Consider the following 26,017-nt stretch of genomic DNA (forward strand, 5'->3'; position numbering starts at 1 on the left):
TTCATTAAAGGTCATCTCGTGAGACGAATGTGTAATTGATTTCGAAAGATCTTTTTTTTTTTTTTTATTTTCTTTATCAGTTCGTCGACACGAAATTGCATTTTACTTGCAAGAATAATTTTTAATTCTAAAAAAAAAATTGTAGAAACAACGTAATATCGTGTTTATTTATATATTATTACGCGATATAAAATTTTCATGAAAAAAAATTTTCTTTTCAACTTGGATCAAATTGGAAGAAATTGCATTGAATTCTTGACGTCTTCTATAGATAAACTCGAAAGAGCAGTAAATCGAAGGATATATTTATTCACGTAATAAAAATTCTTATCTCTGGTATTTATCGTCGATGACCTAAGTGACATAGGCTATGTTAAGAATCTGAAGACCGATCTAAAAATAAGAACAGAGTTGTTCCATACAAAATATTTTCCATTTCTTGTCGATTTTCTCGTCGAAGTTCTTTCTTATCTTTACATTCCAAACAATTCGAAACTGTTTTCCGAAAGATAATCACTGCGTTAACCTTTGTTCTCTTCGCGTACATACACGTAAGAACTCGAATACAATAACGTGGAAATCGGTACGATCAACAATTAGATCCTTTCAAACAATTTACAAAGCTTACAAAAGATAAAATTAATCTTTTAAAACACGTTCCATGTTGCCCCTCGAAAATGAACAATTACCGATAGTAGATAATGATATGCGATTATATTTACTTTTATTTAATTACGTTTATGAAAATTTATAAAAACAGTATCAAAATTAAGATACGACGATTGATATATTTTATGGAGTATAGTAAGAGAAAAAAAAAGAAAAAAAGAAACAATCGATTACGAATGAAAAAAAATCCTTATAAGATAATTTACCGATCGTAACAACGTGCTACTTGCACAGAAGTATTCATAGTTGCAGAGATCACGAGAGTAATATTTAAATTGACGTAATTCGATGGAATCGCGTGCAGATGAAGATAATCACAAGCATAGGGAATAATGGGTCGATACTGGTACATGTATCGATCGATAAAATTCGCATCGATAAAGATTGATTTTGATGAGTAGCAATTGCATTGACAGAGGTACTGTAGACATTGTATTACATGTATATATATATAAATTTATTATTAATATTGTTCCAATTGTTTAAACTATCGTATGTATTCTGCAATTTGTCTCGTAGAAGAATCTAGAATTTTTACTTTATTGGTAACACGTTTAACGTGACGGTAAAGTTGATTGGTTAAGTGAGGTTAGGTTCATCGAGATCTATTCGTGCAAACGAAATTTAATTCTTCTTTAAATTTCCAAGATTCACGTAATCTCGATTTTAGGAATTCTGAATTTTAATATCATAAGAATGCTTGGTAATGTAAAAGTTTATAGATTTATAATGTATATGGAATTACACGTCTGTTTTTATTTACAACAGGTTACATACAACAGACTGATTTTAATTCAAGATGCTTTGTGTGTGCAGTGAATCAATTATTGTTTGAACCAATATCACGTATTAACATATAGAATATATTAAATATAAATAATGCTTGAATAAATAATGTTTTATTAATAAAAAGGAAGATTGCACATTTTTAACATCCAAAATAACAAATGCACGTAAGTAAAAACATTCGAATGAATGCAACTACAATATACCTTCTCCTTATATATATATAAGAGTAGAATCGAATCGTTTCTCGATATCTTTTCTGACGTAAACGTCATCTACCATTTACTCGAAGAAACGAAAATTCTACATAGGGATAGACGTAGAGGTTAAAAAATTTCCACTATACGTTATCGTTGCAACGCATACGGTACGGAGATATCGCGTTTTGGTCGTATTGTGATCGATAAGGAATTCTTATCAGGGGGAGGCGGCTTAATAAATTATATTGGAATGAAAGGGACTTAGGATTCGTGAACCACACTATCAATCTTATCAGCTCTTTCTCTCTCTCTGAGATCGCGAAATTCGTTAATTAAATCTTTCTTCTCGTTATCGTTATAATTCAATAAGAGATACTTGAAATGTGATCCTTGGAGATAAAAATGTTTTATAACAAAAATTGTTACATGAAATAATTTTTTTAATTTCCACATTTCTACATTTCATAAGAATTTCTCTCGCGTGATGAACAAAGAAACTGGCCCGATGATTTTCGATTCTTCGACAGTGTTGCCGTACCGTTGTCGTGGAAAGACTTTTACCGGATCAAGACGAGCGAAAGAACGACTGGACACGGGCGTTGCGTACCTAAGGAGGTAACTGCCAAAAACCAGCTCGAATACACGCGTAAATGGTCATAGAGCAGAAGGAGAAGCCAGGAGCGAAAGGTTTTGCGAGGAAACACTGGAGTGGCGGAGCGGGGAGAAGAAAGGAGGGGCGGGATGTAAGTGGATGGTGGTTTTATGAGTCTCCCCGTCTGCATTCCATGCTGCAGCCAACAACCTCGCAAGTATACATTTGCGGCATGGGGGCAGAGGGACGGCGAAGGGGGAAGAAGATAGAAAATGCAGCATGGCGTACAAGGAACCGAGGGGCCAAAAACAAAGGTAAAAATTCAATAGGAATTTCTTTCTTTCTTTTTTTTCTACATTCGATGGGATGGAAGAATTTGAATTTATTTTCGTCGAAAAATTTTCCACGAGAAAAATAATGAGATGGCAAGAATAAATATTAATTTCTTTATATTCGTATATTTTTTTTTTAATTAAGATTCTCTTTTTAAATTGTTTATTTAAATTATTATATTATTAAAAAACGATTCGAGAGAAATATTTTCTCTCGAAAATATACGTACGTACGAGTAATAATTTGAAGTATTCTAAAAAGGTTTCCAAGTGTGGAAAGGCGGAGGTTCTAAATCGGGCGTCGTTCGAAAAAGGCGAGACGAAAGGAGGCGGGATTGAAAGAGAAAGAGGAGGGAAGGATCTTTGAGAGAATGTCGGTGCAGTGGAAGCATCCCGTCGAAGGAAACAAGAAGCAAATAAATAAATAGGGCTACGCGTCCACATGGCAACGAACAAAGAGGTTAGGCTCCGCCAAACCAGGGAGAGGCGGGCGAGGAGTGGGAGACGAGGAAAAAGAAGGAGCTTCTTGGAAAGGTTCCAAAGATTAGAACCTGTTCTTACTTGTGGGAAACGAACATCCTACGGTCTTGGCGTCTCTCGAGACATCCGTTAATGACATCCCTTCCTTCAATTACTATTTGCTAATTTATTTAACGATAATAAAAATAAAATACATTGTCACGGATCGAACGACCATGATGAGAAACGAGAGAGGTTAGAATCGAAAAGGTATATTCTCAAAAATCTCGAAACGGTTAATTATATCTAATTGGTAAATTGGTTGGTTTGTTAAAGGAATTACATTAATTTTTCTAACACATCTGCTATCTAGAATGTGACCACACGCTTCGTGTGAAATTAATCTCCAGAACGTTCTCGTCGAGTGTGAATTTAATCTGATGGAAATAATCGTAGATACAATATATATATATATATATTAAAATATATGGAAACAGAAGAATTGGAGAATGAAATGGTTCGTGTCGAAGCTAAAGTGTCGATGAACTCGCTCTTTATGCAAATTTTTTTACACCGTCGATCACACATGCGGCAAAATGAACGATACGATATGATAAAAATTTGCCGTTTCGTTGGAGGGAAACGTGGAGAAAGTTGCTTAATTGATAAAAGGGGAAAGTACGGTTTTAATACCGTAAAGAAAAAAAAAAAAAAAGATAAATAATTGGCTTGTTAGAATTGGAGGAGATGGGAAGTTTAGAAAGAATTGAAATTTTAATGAAAAACAATCTAGAATCCCGGATACGATCATTTATAATAATCTTTCTCACTTTTTCCTTATGAATTTCATGCTCGGTGATTTTTCATATTTTTCTTGGAAAACGCGTATACGGATATATTTTTTTATTAATTAAATAAAGGAATTACGTATCAAATGAATCGTATTCAATGTCAATGGTTTTAGTATTTTTTTTTTTAAATTACGAAATATTTGGGGAAAAAATTTCACGAAGAATTTTTTCATCTTTTCGATGATTATTTATTAGTTTGAGAAAGATCGCGAGAAGGAATTACGATTCCCGGAGTTAATACGAGTAAACACAATGGAAGATACTGCTGAATGTACTTTGCATTTCCGTGGAAACCGGACAATTGATGTTTCTTTGAAAATTTCGTAGTATGTCTTTATACACACGGTTTAATGACCACACGCACGAAGAAAATGTTACAACGCTTTTAAGTCGTATTTTTCAAATGAAAAATGTATTTGGCGCGAGAACAAAGTCCTAAAATTTTCAACGAAATAACATTAAATCGCGAGATACGATTTAATACGCGTTTAAATACACACGGCTGAATATGCTTCGTCAGAAATCGATATGACCAAACTTCTTTACCGATGAAGCAAGGTATATTTAAAAATTATTAAATTATTAAAAAATTTTAATCCAAAGTATATATATTACACATATTAATCTTAGAAAATAATATATACACGATAAATAATCGTATATACCTTTTGCTAATTTTAGATCAACTTTACAAAATTGAAATTATCGATCGAGAATAGAAAGTCGTCGAAAGAAGCTAGGGAAAAATATAAAGAGGTTTATATTATACCTCTGTATAAAGAAACAAATAATGAATAATGGATAAGGAAAATAACGAGAGAACCTGTGCATGATGGACAGAAACTCGTTTCCACATTGTAGCAGGTCCGTCGACCAAGTGCACGACCCTCGAAGGACGTTCACCAGCATCCAACTTCTCCCTCCCCTCGCTTCTTCCCGGAGACAACTGCGAAGAAGGAGATTCCAATTCAAGGACACGGCCATTAATTTCGTAACTGCTGCTTCGTGAGCTGCATCAGATCTTTACGGATCATTGAAATCTCGCGAAGGAGATTCGGTCGCAACAAGTGGAATTTGAGCCCGTGCCAACTCAAATCTAGGGATTCGTATGAAGGATTTTTAGGTTAGGTCGTATATAATATACGTATCATTACGCGATTTAAAAGTTATTCGCTCGTGAGAATAGATGGATACAATGTATGCTATCAAGAAAGATTAACTGAAACAGGGGTCATCGGTGATCCATGATAATTAAAGATAATTAAAGTTTTTTATCAAGGAAGAAAAGTTCGTTTCACCGATCAAACAACGTGGGCGTGGATAAAAAGATAAAAGAGAATGCATATAATCTTTACGTGTCTTTATAATGAATTATTATAAAACATAACCTTTGCACGTCTAGCTTCAATGAAATATTTAAAAATCAATATTTAAATATATTAACGTGTAATTTATATATATGTATATATTGTAAAACCATTTTCAGATGTACAATGTATGTACAATGCTGGAACATAAAAATTTCATAAGAAATAAAATAAATCGAAATGAAATGTAAATATTTTGAAGAAAAAGAATCCTGCATTAAATAATACATACGGTTGGACAATATTCGAACATTCGATTTGAAAGTAACAAGTATAGAAAGAGTTGGCGAATGGTTAATTAAAATCTACATCTAAACAACTAGAAGCTCTGGAAAATTTATTCGATTATAATATATTTATTTGTTTCGACATAGAATTACAATTTTTCTTTACATAGATATAATTCTTCTTCTGGACTAGGTATAACGCCTTCGATCATCGATCCACGACAAGAATAGAATACGGGGTGAAAAAAAAAAAAAGTAATGGAATATTTTTCAGCGAACAATGCAACACGGTCGCATTGATTTATCAATGATGCCGGAACGTCATTCAATGGCGGTTTAAAAAATTACGCGTTACTTTCTTCGGTCGCGCATTTCTTTCTTTCGAAACACTTTTTTCTTTTTTTTTTTTCGATAAAATTTTTTTCATTCACGCAAGCCTGTCAATCTTGATTATCTTGAAATTATTATTCGTGAATAATAACATTGCAAGATCGATTAAGTTTTAGGTTAGATTTATGTATTGTTAACTTTTTTTTGAATTTAGATGCAAACGATTAACGACATAACACAATTGTTCGAAGCTATATATGTATCGTTTCATTTCGATCAATCAAGCTTTTGCTTGGATCGATTACGTACAATGTAATTATGCCTCGAGTTATCCTTGAACTTTTGTACCGTGATATTACGTTATTAACGTTCGACTCATGAACGACATTAAAATAAGATATTTATAGAAAATGCTACCTGACAGACACATTTTACTCGCGTAAACCGGTAATTTTGTAATTTAACGTTGAACTCGACTCCGATAAATTTTTCTTTCCGCGATGTAATGACACAACGATGGCATATATTATTTTGAGGTTAAACTATATAATTTAATATATAACGAAAATATCACGAGTTAGAGTTTTGTTAAAAAAAATTTATTTTATTAAAAGGATTTTGGTTAAATATACATAAATTGTAATACGTGATGTCAAAACAATTAATATAAAGATAAAATTTATTCTAATATAAAGATAAATATCGATTGTTATTATTAATTTCTCGGATGATTACTTCGAAATATATATATATATATAAATTAATATTAATATTTAAAATTATGTACATAATATATTCACGAGCACAGTTTTTCAAAATTTCTTTTTAAAATTTAATAAACCAAAATTTACATCGTACGATATTAAAATCATAAAAAAAAAAAAAGCATCACGCAAGCGTATATTCACTATTCTATTTATTATTTAAATTATAATCGATATCGGTAGAGTGATGCAATATTAACAAATAGAAAAATGTTAAACGATCGTCTTTACGGAGATAGTCGATAAAGGAAATGACGAATCGAAAAATTGGCGCGCATTTACATCTTTCGTAACGAGATTCGACTCGTGGAAGAAGCGCAAAATAATAATCGCGCAATCGGTAAAAGGTCCTTGTTTGCCGTTCGCATTTGAATCGATGTTATATCATTTTCTTGCACGATGGTAATAACGTTGGCTAGACCGTCTGAGATCGAGCCAATCAAGAACCTTGAAACGATTTTCCTGTCAAAACTCGATTAATTCGATTATTATTCGAGGTTATATACAAGGTTGTGTCCAGATTAACAAGCGAGAACGGTAAGTAACGAGTAGAGCGGTAAGTAAACAGAAGAATAGAAACATAGATGATGCCGTTACACTTTTTTCATGTTTACAAAGACAAAATGTACCTACCTTACCTTCGTGTAAACACCAAGCACGAAGCAATACGATCGATGTTTTTATTTTTTATTCTTCCTTCCTTTGCCTCAACAATATAAAAAAAGTTTTACACCAGTGACACTCAAATTGTGCCAAATCGCAATCTCTCTTTATAATATATATATAAAAGTACGAAAATTGAACCTTTTTCTCATATTTAAATAAAAATAATAATATTTATCGATTGAGTTTGATTATAATTCATTTTATATACTCATTTTAACGAGTACGATTATAAAGTAGTATTTTATTATTCAGATTAGAATGGAGAATGTGATTGGTTGTTGAAAGATATATTAAATATAATGTAAAATTTTAATATTTTCATTTTTAATCAAAGAATTTTATAAACATTTTGTTAGAATATCTTTTTTTAAATTACAATCTATTATATTATTCCAATTATTCCATTATTATTATTTATTATTTTCTTCTTTATCAAAGTTGAGAAGTTTTGAGAAGTTTTTGGAACAATGTTTTTAAATTCTCGGGAAGAATTCCTTTCGAGAGTATATTATTTTCACAAGTGAATATCAAGAATGATTGCTTATTAAAAATGAACATTTTCATTCTCAAAAACGTTTATTAAAAAAAATTATTTTTCAGAATTTTATCGTCAAATTTAATCTCAAAAAAAAAAAAAAAAGAAAAAACGATATCGCTAATCATTTCCACAACAATATGAAACTTTTAAAATTTTCTTCATCTTGCGTAGAAAATTTACGGGAGAAAAGAATAGATCGCTATTTCTATTCCAACAATTCGAAAGAGAACCGCAACCGAAGAGAGAGGTTAGGAAGCAATGTTTCTAGAATTTCTACGAGCGAGAATGTGTGTATTCCTTCGTATATTCCTCGTTTTCTACGACGAAGTTAACCGACCGTTTCATTATTAACCCCGAACGTTGATTTGACCTTGAGATTTTAATCCAATGAATTTCCCTTCGACCTCGCGTGTTGGAAGAACGCGATTCGCGTCCTATGACATAACCGAAGACACGATGTATATATATATACATATATATATATGCGCATATCTATACGTTATTACGCCGTTCTTTTATCTAATCCCATTATATCCGACAATGCCGATAAATTTAATCACAATCTCTCGCCTTCTTTCATACGAATTTATTCCCCGTTTGTCTACATATACATCGCCTCCTTCCCAATTATCTTCAGATAATTCGGCAATTATCACGAGGGAAGAGATAGAGGTTAGAAATTGGATGCGCGGAGCCTCGTGCTAGCGAGTAAATATTTGATTATCAATTTTAACCATTTTCCAAGTATTTACAATTAGTCAAGATGAGACGATGTAATTAACTAATTTGCAAACCTACCGTACATATTTATATAATTTGCCGTTTTTTTTTTCATTTTTTTTTTTTTTTTTTCAATTTCATTTAACATTCTGTTAAATTTCCATGCGTCGAAACGTATGCACATATATTAGATAAAACATGTGCCGCGATAGATTAATATTATAGAACGATAAATTTTAATAATAATAAATTTTTATTAATAAATTTTAATAAATTAAAAAAAATTTGTACATTTAAAAAATGAACGTCAATCACGTTGGGAATGATATGTAAATCAATCCTTGGTATAAAAGTCAAATGTAATTCCTATGTTTTATTATTTATTTTGCTTTTAAAAATTTTGCCAAATTATTCGTTCAAACGTTTATTTCCTTGCTATCGCTTGAATATCCGATTTATTCGTTGTGTATATACATATTTGACCATGACCCGTCCCTTTTCTTTGAATTAGTGTTAAATTTGTAAACACGTCCAATATATATATATATAATGCGTTTGAGCCGTTTCGAATTATTTGTTACCGTATCGACAATCGGTATCTTATTCGATTATTCGATTATTCTTCGTCCGTTAAAATTTTCTTTCCAAAATGGCTCGAAATATTTATAAGAATTATTTCTTATCTCGATTTCAAATAAAATTTCCTCGTTTAAGTATCGAACTAAATTTCGTAAGAAATATCGAATTTAGAATCACGGAATCACTAATAATTAAGTAATTAAATAAATAACATTAATTAATAATAATTAAATAAATAATTAATTGTAACTATATATATACATATACTGTATATATAAATAACAATAATTAAATAACACTAATAATAAATAATAAAATTAAGACGAGAAATTTGTGTGGTAAAAATAATTATTAAGCGGTAAAAACGCAGAAAGAAGGAAAGAATTCAAGATTCCAGGAGACGTGTACATCAGCAGGAAGTAAGCATTAAATATATTACATTATAATGCATCGATAATTTTCCATTACGTCGTCCTTTTTTTGCCCACAATGGCAATAAAGATCAAATATTATCTAGAAATAATCAATTTAAAAGAAAATTTAAAAGAAACTATTTTTCCATACTTTTATGCCATTCGACACAATGTCATGCATATCATTTGTATTATTATTTGTATATAATAATGTAGAAGTATACATATATATATATATGTATAGATACATAAATATGAATTATAACTAATTGAACTTTCACTGCTTCTGTACTATATTTTGAAAAAAATATATAGATTTAAAATTTATTCAATCTTTATTATTAAATAAAATTTATTAATAATATTATTAATAAAAATGTCTTTTTCAAATTTGCAGTTGAAAATATATGATACATAATTGATAGATGTTATAAAATGATATATATAAATCCATAATAAATATAAATTTATGGAAATATGTATTCTTTCACTTTATATCTTCTTCTTTCATGATTTTATACATAAAATTGTTCTCTTTATTAAACATTTAATTGAAAAGTAATAAATGTTGGAAATTATGTAGAATCTTTATAAATGTAATAAAATTGTAATTTTAAAATCATATCTGCTAAGATGATTAAAATCTTTCACTTGATAAATTATCAATTATTATTATATCTTAAATATTTCTTAATTATCATATTATCATATATCTTAAATATTTTCATTAATTATTCATTTCAATATCGTATTCTGATAATTATCATAATATCATAGTAATTCTGACATCGGATCAATCTTAGATATCGGAATAACTAGTTTTTTGTATTGAATTTATACATACTTTTGATGATGATAAATTTTTAAATTGTTAATAATTGAAACAAAAAATAACATTTTACCAATTCGTCTTTTGATGATGACTTCAACAATATCACGGAGAATATCTCTTTCCTTTTCGATGCTGTAAATCTTTTTGAATGTTCATTTTTATTTTAAATAAATCTTGCATGTCATATTGTAAACCTTCTGCTCCTCTGAAGGATGTGTTATCCGAAGATTCTAATCTTCTTCCGGATTAACAATATCACGAAGAATATGTCTTTCCTTTTCGATGATGTAAATCTTTTTGAATGTACATTTTTATTTTAAATAAGTCTTGTAAACCTTCTGCTCTTCTGAAGGATGTATATATCCGAAGATTCTAATCTGTAGTGCAAAATTATTTTTTATTTAAAAAAGGAATTATTACACGACTCTAATAAACTTCGTATATAAAAATTATAAATTAAATTTTCTCAAATATTATATATAAAAATAATATTAGGTCTACCGGAAAGTTCTGTCCGTTTTTGGAATAAAACAAAATACAAATTTCTTCTTTCAACCGCCAATTAACTTTATCGAATAATATAATTGCCATTATTATTAATATGATCTGTTGCCAGCTTAAGTGCAATTTGTATATCCCATTTTGGAAAAATGTTTCATCTTTTGATGCGAAAAATAATGAACTGTGTGCTTGTTCGACATCTTCTTCATTTTTGAATTTTTTCAAAAAATTTTGTAAGGATAAAAACAAGTGACAATCAGAGGGTGCTATGTCTCATGAATATGGCGGGTGCGACAGAATTTCCCAGCCTACTTCTGCAATTTTCTGACGAGTCCCTAAAGCAGCGTGCGTTATCGTGGTGCAGTATGTCCTTTCTATTCAACATTGCCGGCCTCTTTTTTCGACCACTGTCTTTAAATTATCCAGTTGCTGACTTCTTCGAATTGAGCTTTTCGTTCGGTTTTAAAAGCTCGTAATGTGTATTGATCCTCGAATTGGTCCCATCATACACACAACATTCTCTTATTCAGAGTCAAATTTGGTTTAGAGGTGGAAGAGCTAGGTTCACAATATGCCCTTTTCCTTACAATGTTGTTGCATGTAATCCACTTTTCATCTCCAGTTCAAAAAGGGCTCGATTTTGTTCCAAGCAAGCAGAGATGTGCATATGACAACTCGATCGTCCAAATTTTTCTGAATTGAATTAATTCACGTGGCACCCATCTTGAATACTTCCACGCCAATTTTATCTTCCGAATATGGTATTTATATATATATATATATATATATATATATATATATATATATATAATACATATTTATTCATACATTCAAATTTATAATTTTATTAATTAGTATAAAATTTTAACATAAATTTAAATTAATTATTAAATTTATAAGTATTTTTAAATTTTCTATTGATTTATTAACCAAAAATAAATAAATATTTATATATATATATATATAATTTGAATAAATATATATATATATATATATATAATTATATAAATATATATAAATTATTTTTTTCTCTAACTATATATTAATTAATAAATAATTATATATATATATAAATATGTATTTTATATTAATAAATAAATATATATAATTATATATAGAAATGGTTTGTTGAGCTGAATTAAGCGATCTCGGATGTTGTCGGAAAAGGATCTTGCTCCAACATTGCCTTAACAACATCGTCGTCGATCAAAGATGAAGATAATCTTCGCCCAGAAAACGTGGCTTATCGGAAAGGTCGAAATCACCTGTTTCAAATTTTTCGTACCATCTTCTGCATCGTTCTATCAGAAACTGTACCCTCACCAAACACTTTCAATAAATTTCTACATGCTTCTGTGGCATTTCTTCCTTGTTGAAATTCGTATAAAATAATACAGTGGTGTAAATGAACTTTATCAGTCGTATACTATCGTTTCACACTTAAGACTAATGTGAATCAACTTTATTATAGTTTATTTGCTACGTCAGTATGTAAACATTAAGCGATAAAAATATAGAATCGAACATGGAATAAATAAAAATGTGCTTACGTGGCGAAAATGATAAATTCTGTCATAAATTCGGACAGAACTTTCCTAGACCTAATATATCTTATACTGGAAATTTTACATTATTATATTATTTTGTGTACTTATTTATATACAATTTATTTTCAAATTATATTGCATATTTAATATAATATAATTTCTATAATATTGAAACATTTCTTTTAAATACTACTTTTATTTATATTTAAAATAATTTCATATTATCATACACTTTTCATTCATACACTTACTTACTTTCTTGATCTTGTTTTATCTTCAGAGTTTTCTGAAGATCTTTTATTTCTTTCAATTGTTTTTTTGCAATTATATTGCATATTTAATATAATATAATTTCTATAATATTGAAATATTTCTTTTAAATACTACTTTTATTTATATTTAAAATAATTTCATATTATCATATACTTTTCATTCATACACTTACTTACTTCCTTGATCTTGTTTTATCTTCAGAGTTTTCTGAAGATCTTTTATTTTTTTCAATTGTTTTTTTGCAATTATATTGCATATTTAATATAATATAATTTCTATAATATTGAAATATTTCTTTTAAATACTACTTTTATTTATATTTAAAATAATTTCATATTATCATATACTTTTCATTCATACACTTACTTACTTCCTTGATCTTGTTTTATCTTCAGAGTTTTCTGAAGATCTTTTATTTTTTTCAATTGTTTTTTTGCAATTATATTGCATATTTAATATAATATAATTTCTATAATATTGAAATATTTCTTTTAAATTCTACTTTTATTTATATTTAAAATAATTTCATATATAAATAACCAAACTAAAAATTATTTAATTTTTTTCATATATACTATATCACTTTTCGGATGATATAAATGTTTTAGATATATCACTTACTTACTTCCTTGATCTTGTTTTATCTTCAGAGTTTTCTGAAGATCTTTTATTCTTTTCAATTGTTTTTTTGCAATTATATTGCATATTTAATATAATATAATTTCTATAATATTGAAATATTTTTTTTAAATTCTACTTTTATTTATATTTAAAATAATTTCATATATAAACTAAAAATTATTTAATTTTTTTCATACATACTATATCACTTTTCGGATGATATAAATGTTTTAGATGTATCACTTACTTACTTCCTTCCTTGATGTTTTCTGAAGATCTTTTATCTATTTCAATTTCTTTTTTTCATGCACGTTCGTATTCTAAAATTTTTCTTTTTTCTAATCATTCATGTTCCCGTTTTCATTCTTGTTGTGCCATCCACTCACGTTGTAATCTACGACGTTTTTCCTCTGTTTCACTATTACTCGATTCAAACTTCGGATCGCGAGATGTATTTATTTATCCATTTTAAATTTAATAATAAATTTTTGATATTTTTTTCGATACCGAATAAATATGTTAATGTTGATAAAATTTAATCTACGACGTTTTTCTTCCGTTTGTGAGCGATATTCTGTTTCACTATTACTCGATTTAAACTTCGGATCATGAGATGTATTTATCCATTTTAAGTTTAATAATAAATTTTTGATATTTTTCCCGATACCAGATAAATATGTTAATGTTGATAAAATTTAATTTACGATGTTCTTCTTTCGTTTGTGAGCGATGTTTTGTTTCACTATTACTCGATTTAAACTTCGGATCACGAGATGTATTTATTTATTCATTTTGAATTTAATAATAAATTTTTGATATTTTTTTCGATACCGAATAAATATGTTAATGTTGATAAAATTTAATCTACGACGTTTTTCTTCCGTTTGTGAGCGATGCTCTGTTTCACTATTACTCGATTCAAACTTCGGATCGCGAGATGTATTTATCCATTTTAAGTTTAATAATAAATTTTTGATATTTTTTCCGATACCGTATAAATATGTTAATGTTGATAAAATTTAATCTGGAAATATTTTTCTAAGTTAAAAGTAAGATTTAAATATGTACATTCATATTAATAATAAATTTTTAATATTTTTTCCGATACCGGATAAATATGTTAATGTTGATAAAATTTAATCTACGATGTTCTTTTTCCGTTTGTGAGCGATGTTCTGTTTCACTATTACTCGATTCAAACTTCGGATCGCGAGATGTATTTATTTATCCATTTCAAGTTTAATAATAAATTTTTAATATTTTTTCCGTTTGTGAGCTGTGATGTTGTGAGATGATGTTCTGTTTCACTATTACGCGATTTAAAATCATTAATAATATTAATGATTTAAACTTCGGATCATGAGATGTATTATTCATTATAAGTTTAATAATAAATTTTTAATATTTTTTCCGTTTGTGAGCGATGTTCTGTTTCACTATTACACGATTTAAAATCATTAATAATATTAATGATTTAAACTTCGGATCATGAGATGTATTATTCATTATAAGTTTAATAATAAATTTTTAATATTTTTTCCGATAAATATGTTAATGTTGATAAAATTTAATCTGGAAATATTTTTCTAAATTAAAAGTAAGATTTCTTATACGTCAAAAAAAAATATCATGTTATTGGAATAAATAAAAGAGAACAAACCATTGAAATGTTATAAAATAAAATTAAATAAAAACTCTCTAAACTTTTACAATACATACGATACATATTACACAATATATATTATATTATATTACATATACATATGTTTTACGATATATAATACACAGTATATAGTTACGATAGTAAATCTGAGCGCTTAAACGTTACTAGAATGTTTTGACAGTTCTATTTAATTTTTATTGCTTATATTGCTAATTTCATAGTTTCCGATTGGTTGAAATTTTAGTGGGGATAAAGCAAATTCGAAATTTAAATTATCGTCAATTAAAATATTGCACGTATTTTTGTGTTATATTATTAATGATGACCTTTGGTGAAGAAAGTTTAAAGATTATTTATAAACAATTATTTATATACAATAAGTCTTCAATTCAAACGGTCATAATAAAAACTATTTTTAAATTATATCGAGTCTGAAAAATTATATTTATATTTTTGCTATATCGATTACTTATTTTTATGAAAATGGATTGAATTTATTTTAATTATTCGTAAATTAAATAAAAAAAGAAAAAAAATGATTTCGACGTTTTTAATGACATTTAATGACGGTTTCTTGAAGATTTGCAATATCTTGTTACGAAAAAATTGTTGAAAACAAAAAAAATCCTTTTTCAAAATTAGACACGTAATCATGTTTTTAAAATAGTAGAATTGAAAAATTGAAAATAGAATTGGAAAACAACTCGTATGGCGAGAAAGATTCTCAATAATCGCAGATATGTTGTTTTCATGAATTAAAACTACAATAAAAAAGATGATAGCATTAATGGAAACATTATGGATAATTAAACACGCTTGTTACTATATTCTTAATAATTTTATATCGTTATTATTAATCGAATCTAAATTATATTCGCTAAAAAATTTCCTTAGCATAAAGAAGAAATTATATTATATAGAAAACTAAACTACTACCATTGAAAAGTACTTACAAAAATTCTTCAAAGATTTTACTAAGTATTTATTTTGCATGATCTATACTAATCCAAGATCTAAGTTATTATAAGAGTTTAAAGAAGAGTTTTAGAGTAATTAAATATACGTTAAAAACCTGAAAAAAAATTGATGTACAATAAACAATATTTGATTATAAAAAAAGAGCTAATAATGATTTTTTATGCGCTATCTAAAATCGATTTAACAATTGACATTAAAATTCTTAATAATATTTATTACTTTCTTCTCTACAACAGAAATTCTGTCGAAGACTTTGTACAGAATCGATAACTAATTAAAATCACGGATAATCATTGAAATACGATAGAATAATCGGCCAAGATTTATTTACTTTCAGTTTGAAGGGATGCTTGTTATTAATTCTCAAGATTTGTATCTATTTGTACTACGAGACATTGTTACATCCCGATCAAACTACACGATCAAAAAAAATATTCTCCTAATTATCAATTATTTCCAGATGTGACAGATTCAATTCTTAATTCAATTATTCTTAATTCCTTTTTTCCTTTTGAAAAATTAAATTGATCCTCGTTCTGAGAAATTTCTAGCAATAACTTTACAGTTAGCACTTTAAATTTGATAATTTTACTAATTGGATAAAAATTGTATACAACTGTTGACGCAACGGGACTTTTTCCAGACGTAATGTAAACGTCAATAATTTTCAAGAAAAAACGAGAAAAGAAGAAAAAAAAAAGAGGGAAGAAACAGGCAGAGAAAGATCTGTCGGTCGTAAATCGAACGTTGAATACAAATAAGGTGGAACTTTCTGAGCTTGGAAGAACAGAGAACGCGTGGCCGCGAGACGACATCTATCGTGTTTCAACCATGATAATAATAAATGGAGCGAGCTTACGTGCGCGATACACTGGCGGACGCGAAGGTTTTCACCTTCGTTCACGCGGATAAGTAAATAAACATTACTACTATTACTCCTGCTACCGCTGCTGATCGAACTTGATATTTTCCTTTTCCGTGTACATTCGCCAATTTACGGTGATATCTTTTGTTACAAGCTCGAGCTCTATCAGTTCCTATTTACATTTTTAAATTCGTCTCGCGTCTTTGAAAAAAAATTTGCACCGTATAATTTCATCCTGTGTATTCCTTCCTCGTTATTTACACCTATGTATTTCAGCCTTATCTTCTTTTTTAAAAATAAAGTTCCATTAAGGACGTCGACAGTGAATGAAAGCAAAAAAAAATAAATCGAGCTTATCTCAATGGAAGGGGAAATTTGAAAGAGAAAATGGAAATTGTCGTAAGTTGCATCAGATCTTTACGGATCCTTGAAATCTCGCGAAGGAGATTCGGTCGCAATAAGTGGTGCCGGCTCAAATTCTAGAGATTCGTACGGAGGATTTTTAGGTTAGGTCGTATATAATACGTATCATTACGCGATTTAAAAGTTATTCGCTCGTGAGAATAGATGGATACAATGTATGCTATCAAGAAAGATTAACTGAAACAGGGATCATCGGTGATCCATGATAATTAAAGATAATTAAAGTTTCATGAAGAAGAAAAATTCGTTTCACTGATCAAACAACGTGGGCGTAGATAAAAAGAATGCATATAATCTTTATGTATCTTTATAATGAAATATTATATAGCGTAAGCTTCGCACGTCTAGCTTCGATGAAATAACTAATATTTAAAAATCAATATTTAAATATATTAATGTGTAATTTATATATATGTATACATTGTAAAACTATTTTCAGATGTACAATGTACGTACAATGCTGGAACATAAAAATTTGAGAAATAAAATAAACCGAAATGAAATGTAAATATTTTTCAAAAAATTTTGAAGAAAAAGAATCCTGCATTGAATAATACATACGGTTGGACAATATTCGAACATTCGATTTGAAAATAACAAGTATAGAAAGAGTTGGCGAATGGTTAATTAAAATCTACATCTAAACAACTAGAAGCTCTGGAAAATTTATATTTATTCGATTATAACATATTTATTTGTTTCGACGTAGAATTACAATTTTTCTTTACATAGATATAATTCTTCTCCTTCTGGACTAAGGTATAACGCTTTCGATCATCGATCCACGACAAGAATAGAATACGGGGTAAAAAAAAAAGTAATGGAATATTTTTCAGCGGACAATGGAACACGGTTGCATTGATTTGACGTTCCAGCATTCAATGATACTGGAACGTCATTCAATGGCGGTTTAAAAAAATTACGCGTTACTTTTTTCGGTCGCGCATTTCTTTCTTTCGAAACACTTTTTTCTTTTTTTTTTTTCGATAAAATTTTTTTCATTCACGCAAGCCTGTCAATCTTGATTATCTTGAAATTATTATTCTTGAATAATAACATTGCAAGATTGATTAAGTTTTAGGTTAGATTTATATATTGTTAACTTTTTTTTGAAATTTAAATGCAAACGATTAACGACATAACACGATTGTTCGAAGCTGTTATATATGTATCGTTTCATTTCGATCAATCAAGCTTTTGCTTGGATCGATTACGTACAATGTAATTATGCCTCAAATTATCCTTGAACTTTTGTGATATTACGTTATCAACGTTCGACTCATGAACGACATTAAAATAAGATATTTATAGAAAATGCTACCTGACAGACACATTTTACTCATGTAAACCGGTAATTTTGTAATTTAACGTTGAACTCGACTCCGATAAATTTTTCTTTCCGCGATGTAAAACACAACGATGGCATATATTATTTTGAGGTTAAATTATATAATTTAATATATAACGAAAATATCACGAGTTAAAGTTTTGTTAAAAAAAATTTATTTTAATAAAAGGATTTTGTTAAATATACATAAATTGTAATACGTGATGTCAAAACAATTAATATAAAGATAAAATTTATTCTAATATAAAGATAAATATCAATTGTTATTATTAATTTCTCGGATGATTACTTCAAAATATATATATATATATAAATTAATATTAATATTTAAAATTATGTACATAATATATTCACGAGCACAGTTTTTCAAAATTTCTTTTTAAAATTTAAAAAACCAAAATTTACATCGTACGATATTAAAATCACAAAAAAAAAAAGCATCACGCAAGCGTATATATTCTATTTATATTTAAATTATAATCGATATCGGTAGTGTGATGCAATATTAACAAATAGAAAAATGTTAAACGATCGTCTTTAAGAAGACAGTCGATAAAGGAAATGACGAATCGAAAAAATTGGCGCGCATTTACATCTTTCGTAACGAGATTCGACTCGTGGAAGAAGCGCAAAATAATAATCGCGCAATCGGTAAAGGTCCTTGTTTGCCGTTCGCATTTGAATCGATGTTATATCATTTTCTTGCACGATGGTAATAACGTTGGCTAGACCGTCTGAGATCGAGCCAATCAAGAACCTTGAAACGATTTTCCTGTCAAAACTCGATTAATTCGATTATTGAAGGTTATATTATATTCAAGATTGTGTCCAGATTAACAAGCGAGAACGGTAAGTAACGAGTAAACAGAAGAATAGAAACATAGATGGTGTCGTTACACTTTTTAAATGTTTACAAAGACAAAACCTATCTTACCTTCGTGTAAACGTTTTTGTTTTTTATTCTTCCTTCCTTTGCCTCAACAATATAAAAAAAGTTTTACATCAATGACACTCAAATTGTGCCAAATCGCAATCTCTCTTTATAATATATATATAAAAATTGAACCTTTTTCTTATATTTAAATAAAAATAATAATATTTATCGATAGAGTCTGATTATAATTCATTTTATATACTCATTTTAATGAATACGATTATAAAATAGTATTTTATTATTCAGATTATTCAAAGAAATGTGATTGGTTGTCGAAAGATATATTAAATATAATGTAAAATTTATTTTCATTTTCAATCAAAGAATTTTATAAACATTTTGTTAGAATATCTTTTTTTAAATTACAATCTATTATATTATTCCAACATTTTCTTCTTTATCAAACTTGAGAAGTTTTTAAAACAATTCTTGTAAATTCTTGGAAAGAATTTCTTTCGAGAGTATATATTTTCACAAGTGAATATCGAGAATGATTGCTCATAAAAAATGAATATTTTTATTCTCAAAAAGTATTCATTAAAAAAAAATTATTTTTCAGAATTTTACCGTCAAATTTAATCTCAAAAAAAAAAAAACGATATCGCTAATCATTTCCACAACAATATGAAACTTTTAAAATTTTTCTTATCTTGCGTAGAAAATTTATGGGAGAAAAGAATAGATCGCTATTTCTAATATTTCTATTCCAACATTTCGAAAGAGAACCGCAACTCGAAGAGAGAGGTTAGGGAGCAATGTTCCTAGAACTTCTACGAGCGATGTGTATATTCCTTCCTTGATTTCTACGACAAAGTTAACCCCGAATGTTGATTTGACTTTGAGATTTTAATCCAATGAATTTCCCTTCGACTTCATGTGTTAGAAGAACGAGATTACCGTCCTATGATATAACCGAAGACATGATATATATATATATATCTAATGCCATTATATCTGACAATGCCGATAAAATTAATCATAATCTCTCGCCTTCTTCTATATTTTATTTCCCGTTTATCTACATTACATCGCCTCCTTCCCAATTATCTTCAGATAATTCGATAATTATCACGAGGGAAGAGATAGAGGTTAGAAATTGGATGCGCGGAGCCTCGTGCTAGCGAGTAAATATTTGATTATCAATTTTAACCATTTTCCAAGTATTTACAATTAGTCAAGATAAGACGATGTAATTAACTAATTTGCAAACCTACCCTACATATTTATATAATTTGCCGTTTTTTTTTCATTTTTTTTTTTTTTTTTTCAATTTCATTTAACATTCTGTTAAATTTCCATGCGTCGAAACGTATACACATATATTAGATAAAACATGTGCCGCGATAGATTAATATTATAGAACGATAAATTTTAATAATAATAAATTTTTATCAATAATTTTTAATAAATTAAAAAAAATTTGTACATTTAGAAAATGAACGTCAATCACGTTTGGAATGATATGTAAATCAATCCTTGGTATAAAAGTCAAATGTAATTCCTATGTTTTATTATTTATTTTGCTTTTAAAAATTTTGCCAAATTATTCGTTCAAACGTTTATTTCCTTGGTATCGTTTGAATATCCGATTTATTCGTTGTGTATATACATATTTGACCATGACTCGTCCCTTTTCTTTGAATTAGTGTTAAATTTGTAAACACGTCCGATATATATATATAATGCATTTGAGCCGTTTCGAATTATTTGTTACCGTATCGACAATCGGTATCTTATTCGATTATTCGATTATTCTTCGTCCGTTAAAATTTTCTTTCCAAAATGGCTCGAAATATTTATAAGAATTATTTCTTATCTCGATTTCAAATAAAATTTCCTCGTTTAAGTATCGTACTAAATGTCGTAAGAAATATCGAATTTAGAATCACGGAATCACTAATAATTAAATAATTAAATAAATAACATTAATTAATAATAATTAAATAAATATTTAATTGTATTAATTATATATATATTGTATATATAAATAACAATAATTAAATAACACTAATAATAAATAATAAAATTAAGACGAGAAATTTGTGTAGTAAAAATAATTATTAAGCGGTAAAAACGCATAGAAGGAAAGAATTCAAGATTCCAGGAGACGTGTACATCAGCAGGAAGTAAGCATTAAATATATTACGTTATAATGCATCGATAATTTTCCATTACGTCGTCCTTTTTTTGCCCACAATGGCAATAAAGATCAAATATTATCTAGAAATAATCAATTTAAAAGAAAATTTAAAAGAAACTATTTTTCCATACTTTTATGCCATTCGACACAATGTCATGCGATTATCATCAAAATTCCTTGTCTTTTTATTATCTTTATTATTCACTCGAAAGTTAACGTCCACAAAATGATCATTCTGACCAAAAAAGAAAAAAATAATTTTTCTTGCGCTTTTTTGTTTCTTTTCATCTCTACGGTTTTTTTTTTTTTAAAATTTCCACAAACGATATTCAAGTTGGAAAAAATAAAATCTTCAAAATATCTTCCTTGTTATATTAATTTTTATTAATTTATCGATATTATTAATCAATATCGAAGAATCTTGATTTTTTTTTTTTCAAACGAAATAAGAAACGTTTTCGAGAAACGTTTTATATAAAAAAAGTGAACAGGCAACAGACCTGGTTACCTATATCTATTGCTTCTCAATCAACAAGAATTCTAGTTTATTTTTCTCCGAGAAAACCGATGGCCATAAAACAGAGACGAGTCTGGCGCGATATCAACAAGCGAAACGGAAGTAAACAGGAAAAAAAAAAAAAAAAAAAAAAAAAAAAAAAGTCGCGGCGGAAGCCCCCGTGAGACAGCGAGGCTCGTGACTAAAATCGCTTTAATACGAGGTCATCCATGAAGGTCAGGAGGTCTAAGTCCCTTGCACGATCGATCCATCGCAGATGGAAGTTTCCACTTTCGTGGCTGCCGCCATCGTTTCGACTTATCATCATTGAAAAATCACTTGCCGCTATCGTGGCGCGCGAATTGTCCCGTTTCAACGCGAATTTCATCATGTTGCTCTTTATCTTCGTGAAATATTAATTCTCGCGGAGAATGGTGATGAAAAGAGATACGGCGATGGCGATTCGTTTTTTCCTTCGTTATCTAACCGACAATGTCCCGCATCGTGTGACAAAAACGATCGTGATATTAAATGGAAAGATTTTAATTACGATGGATCTAATCCGGGGAGAAATATTTCTGAAAAAAAAAAAAATATATATATATATATTCTACGAGAGGAATTGAAAGTTTCGCGCGTAAATAATAAATGTGCACATACGAATATTCGTCGAACTACATTGAACGATTTTGCTCGACCTTGGAAAGAAGTTGTTAGATCGACCAAAACATAAGTCAACAAACTTGCCTATCCGTATCAGATTTGCAATATCTCGCGTATATAATACCTCTACCTTGAGATCGAAGTTAAATCCCTCTCTTTTATTTGAAGGTTAGGTTTAACCTCTTTCAAATTTTCTCCTCGTTCAACGTGCAATTTCACGATAAATTCCCATTTAATTCTACATTATCCGGCTAAAAGAGAAACTAATAGTTTCTCCGTGGAAGTTTCTTGCGGAATAATCAATAAATTCATCGAACTCTGACTTATACCGTCCACTCGACACATTATAAATAATTATTGCCTCGTACAATGATATAATATAGTAAACAGAAAACGTTCGTTCGTTCGACGTTCATTGGCCAATGAACACATGACACGGGTTAACCATGGGTCCGATAACTCGTTCGATTTGTAAAAATGACAAAAACGGAGAATTTCGATGAGCAACGGCCAGATAAATGTGTATACTAGCATTCGGGGAAAGGGAGAGGGAGAAGGGGAAGAGAGAGAGAGAGAAAGAGAGAGGGAAAGAGAGAGAGGGAAAGAAGTGGCGCGCGCAAATCATCGATTCTCTTGGCAACGATTCTGCAATGCGTTTTTTATCGAGGAAAGTCAGTCATTCGAGGAAGAATGAAAAAAATTAATGGCCCTCAGGTGCATAAATTTCTATTATTGCGGTAAACCGCAAATGCAAAATGAAACATTCCAACTTCCTTCTGTTTTCTTCAAAGTTTTACAGAGAGACTGGACTTGGTTAGGTTAGCTCGTCGAATTGGCCGAGATCGAACGACACACAAAGTTTAATATCCGAATTACAGTGTCTGAAAACAAATATCTGAAAATAATTTTTCAAGAGTGTAGTAATATCAAAGAATGGTCACAATTATTTTTATTTTTATATAATTATTTATATAAAATATTTCACGATGAAAATTTAATTATATAGAAATAAAAGCATTATGTTTATTTTATTAAAAATGTTTGGGATTTCAAAAAAGGGATTGCAAATTATTATTTGATTATAAGTATACTGATTATATATACTGATTATATATATACTGATTAAGTATACTGATTATATATATACTGATTAGGAAACACTGAGATCTCAAACGAGCAAGGAATTAAAAATTTTTACGAATTTTAAATGTTTTTCGATGGTATAGATATACAACTATTGATATTACTGTGAAAACAGATCGTACCATCTGGAACGTACCATTCTGTCCCGACATTGTTTGAACCTAAAAATTTCTGTGGATATGCAAATCGACTTTCTCTGGTTAACGCTAAATAATTACCGTATACATTAAAATAAAATATACGATGGCCGCATAATTCAACGTAATGAAATTCTAAGGTGATGTGTCGCGACGTTTAGTTATAAATAATTATTAGATCGATGTTTAAAAGATGTTCACATGCTTCGCATTAGAAACTCGTTTATCCTTGGAATACTTAAAAAAAAAATTAAACATTAATACATTTTTTTTTTAAATTTACAAAAAAAAAAAAGCATACATGTTGAGAATCGATTAAAATTGTGAACTGATAAAAAATTAATTGTAATTGTTTATTTCATTTTTACAACATATACAATACAATAATATGTAAATTGCGAAATTTTAAAAGAAATCAAACAATTATATTCGATCGAATTCGAATAATTAACCTTATTTAATTTCTGGATTCACATTTGTAAACTTTTAACAAAGGGAATATTTAATTTTCATATAGATAGAATACATTGCCCGCACGATTCTCCCCCGTTATACATAATTAGTTACATACATAATTATCGCTGCAAGAAGAAAGAAACCAAGAAGAATCGTGTAAGAATCACGTGTAAGCCCGGTCGATTATTTGACGAACACGTTGCGATCACGCGGCCTCATCTCCGCGCTACGTCTCGCCATCGGAGTTTCACGAATCGAACAGCCTAGCCTGAGCAACCAGATGGCTCTGTATGCTATATGTATAATCTCGATAGAAACGTATCGTATCCTCCTTTCACGATCGCCTCGAAAGTAATGCGATTTCATATTAAATTCTCTCGACCCGTGGCAATTAGATCGAAATATTGCCGCAATTCAGTGCAATTAAAAGGTTTTCGCCGTTCTAATTAAACAGTATATACATTCGGATTAAACGATTTTTTTTTTTCCGTTAAGAATTTATCGTATCTTCGAAATGCACTTCGAGCGTGTTTCAATAATAGGTTAAGTCTATAAAATAAGTCCTCTATAATTGAACGTTTATAATGAGTTTTCTTCGTGAAATTTTAAAAAAGGAAATTCAATGAACTTGGATCGGAAATGAATACATGTGTAAATGTTTATCTTATATTTCGATACGCATTTGCATACTTCCAATATCGTACGATATACTACAAAGAATAAAAATTTGCCTGGACTATGGAATCATGTGAATATTATTGTTTTATCGTTGCCTCGAGCTATCCGTTGGAATATTTCTATATTTCCATTTGTGACACTATCTAAACGGAACTACATTGAACTGATACACTGTGCAACCGCAATTAATCGGCCAAAGAAAAGAATTTGATTTAGGAAAAAAATAACAAAGGAAGATACAAATATGAATAATGTCAAGGAGAAAGAAGTTATAATCGAATATAAAAGAAAGTCGTATGATAATCTGTTTTGTGATATCTAAATGGAAATCTAAAGATTAATTTGTTTCCATTGATAAAAAGTATTTTTCAAAAAAAAAGATCGATTAAAAGAATTTTAATTTAAATGTACAAAGAAAACTTAATTTATTAAATAGTAATAATAAAATAAAATAATAAAAATTTAATAATAAATTTGATAAATATTGAACGTATCAAAGAAATGCATGCATATTAAAATTAAAATTTTCAAGTGCTTAAACGTTTCATCATTTCATCGTGAAGTATTTCGTGAAATATGAAAATAATGAAAATAAAAATATTAGATTTCTATTCCAATCTTTTAAACAGAGATTTATTTTTTTACTTTTTTCTACTTTCAATATATTATATATTATAAGATTGAAATACAGATTTTCAAAAATTATAGTTTTAAATAAAATTTGTTAATTTTTATTTTCAATGCTATTTATTTTCATTTATTCATGAATATATTGACGTAGATTATTACAATTTACGTCATGTAATTTTAATATTAATATTACAAT

The 26,017-nt window shown here is 28.6% G+C and overlaps 1 protein-coding gene and 1 long non-coding RNA gene across 8 annotated transcripts in view; one reads left to right on the forward strand and one right to left on the reverse strand.

The window, feature by feature from the left end:
* LOC408733 (protein pinocchio) overlaps positions 1 to 26,017 on the reverse strand; it is a 62,317-nt gene that overhangs the window by 28,742 nt on the left and 7,558 nt on the right. The gene's annotated exons all lie outside the window — the stretch shown is intronic.
* LOC107964138 lies at positions 829 to 5,446 on the forward strand. Of its 5 annotated transcripts, none has more exons than XR_001702309.2 (4): positions 829 to 1,087; positions 2,183 to 2,561; positions 2,842 to 4,447; positions 4,571 to 5,445. It is a non-coding gene; the product is annotated as an uncharacterized LOC107964138 (long non-coding RNA). The 5 variants fall into 5 exon arrangements; XR_001702307.2 differs by lacking the exon at positions 829 to 1,087 and adding an exon at positions 1,431 to 1,622; XR_003304259.1 differs by lacking the exon at positions 829 to 1,087 and having other exon boundaries at positions 1,698 to 2,561; positions 2,842 to 3,308; positions 4,085 to 4,447; positions 4,571 to 5,444.

Source organism: Apis mellifera, linkage group LG3 (assembly GCF_003254395.2).
Source record: "Apis mellifera strain DH4 linkage group LG3, Amel_HAv3.1, whole genome shotgun sequence".
Classification (NCBI taxonomy): Eukaryota; Metazoa; Arthropoda; class Insecta; order Hymenoptera; family Apidae; genus Apis; species Apis mellifera.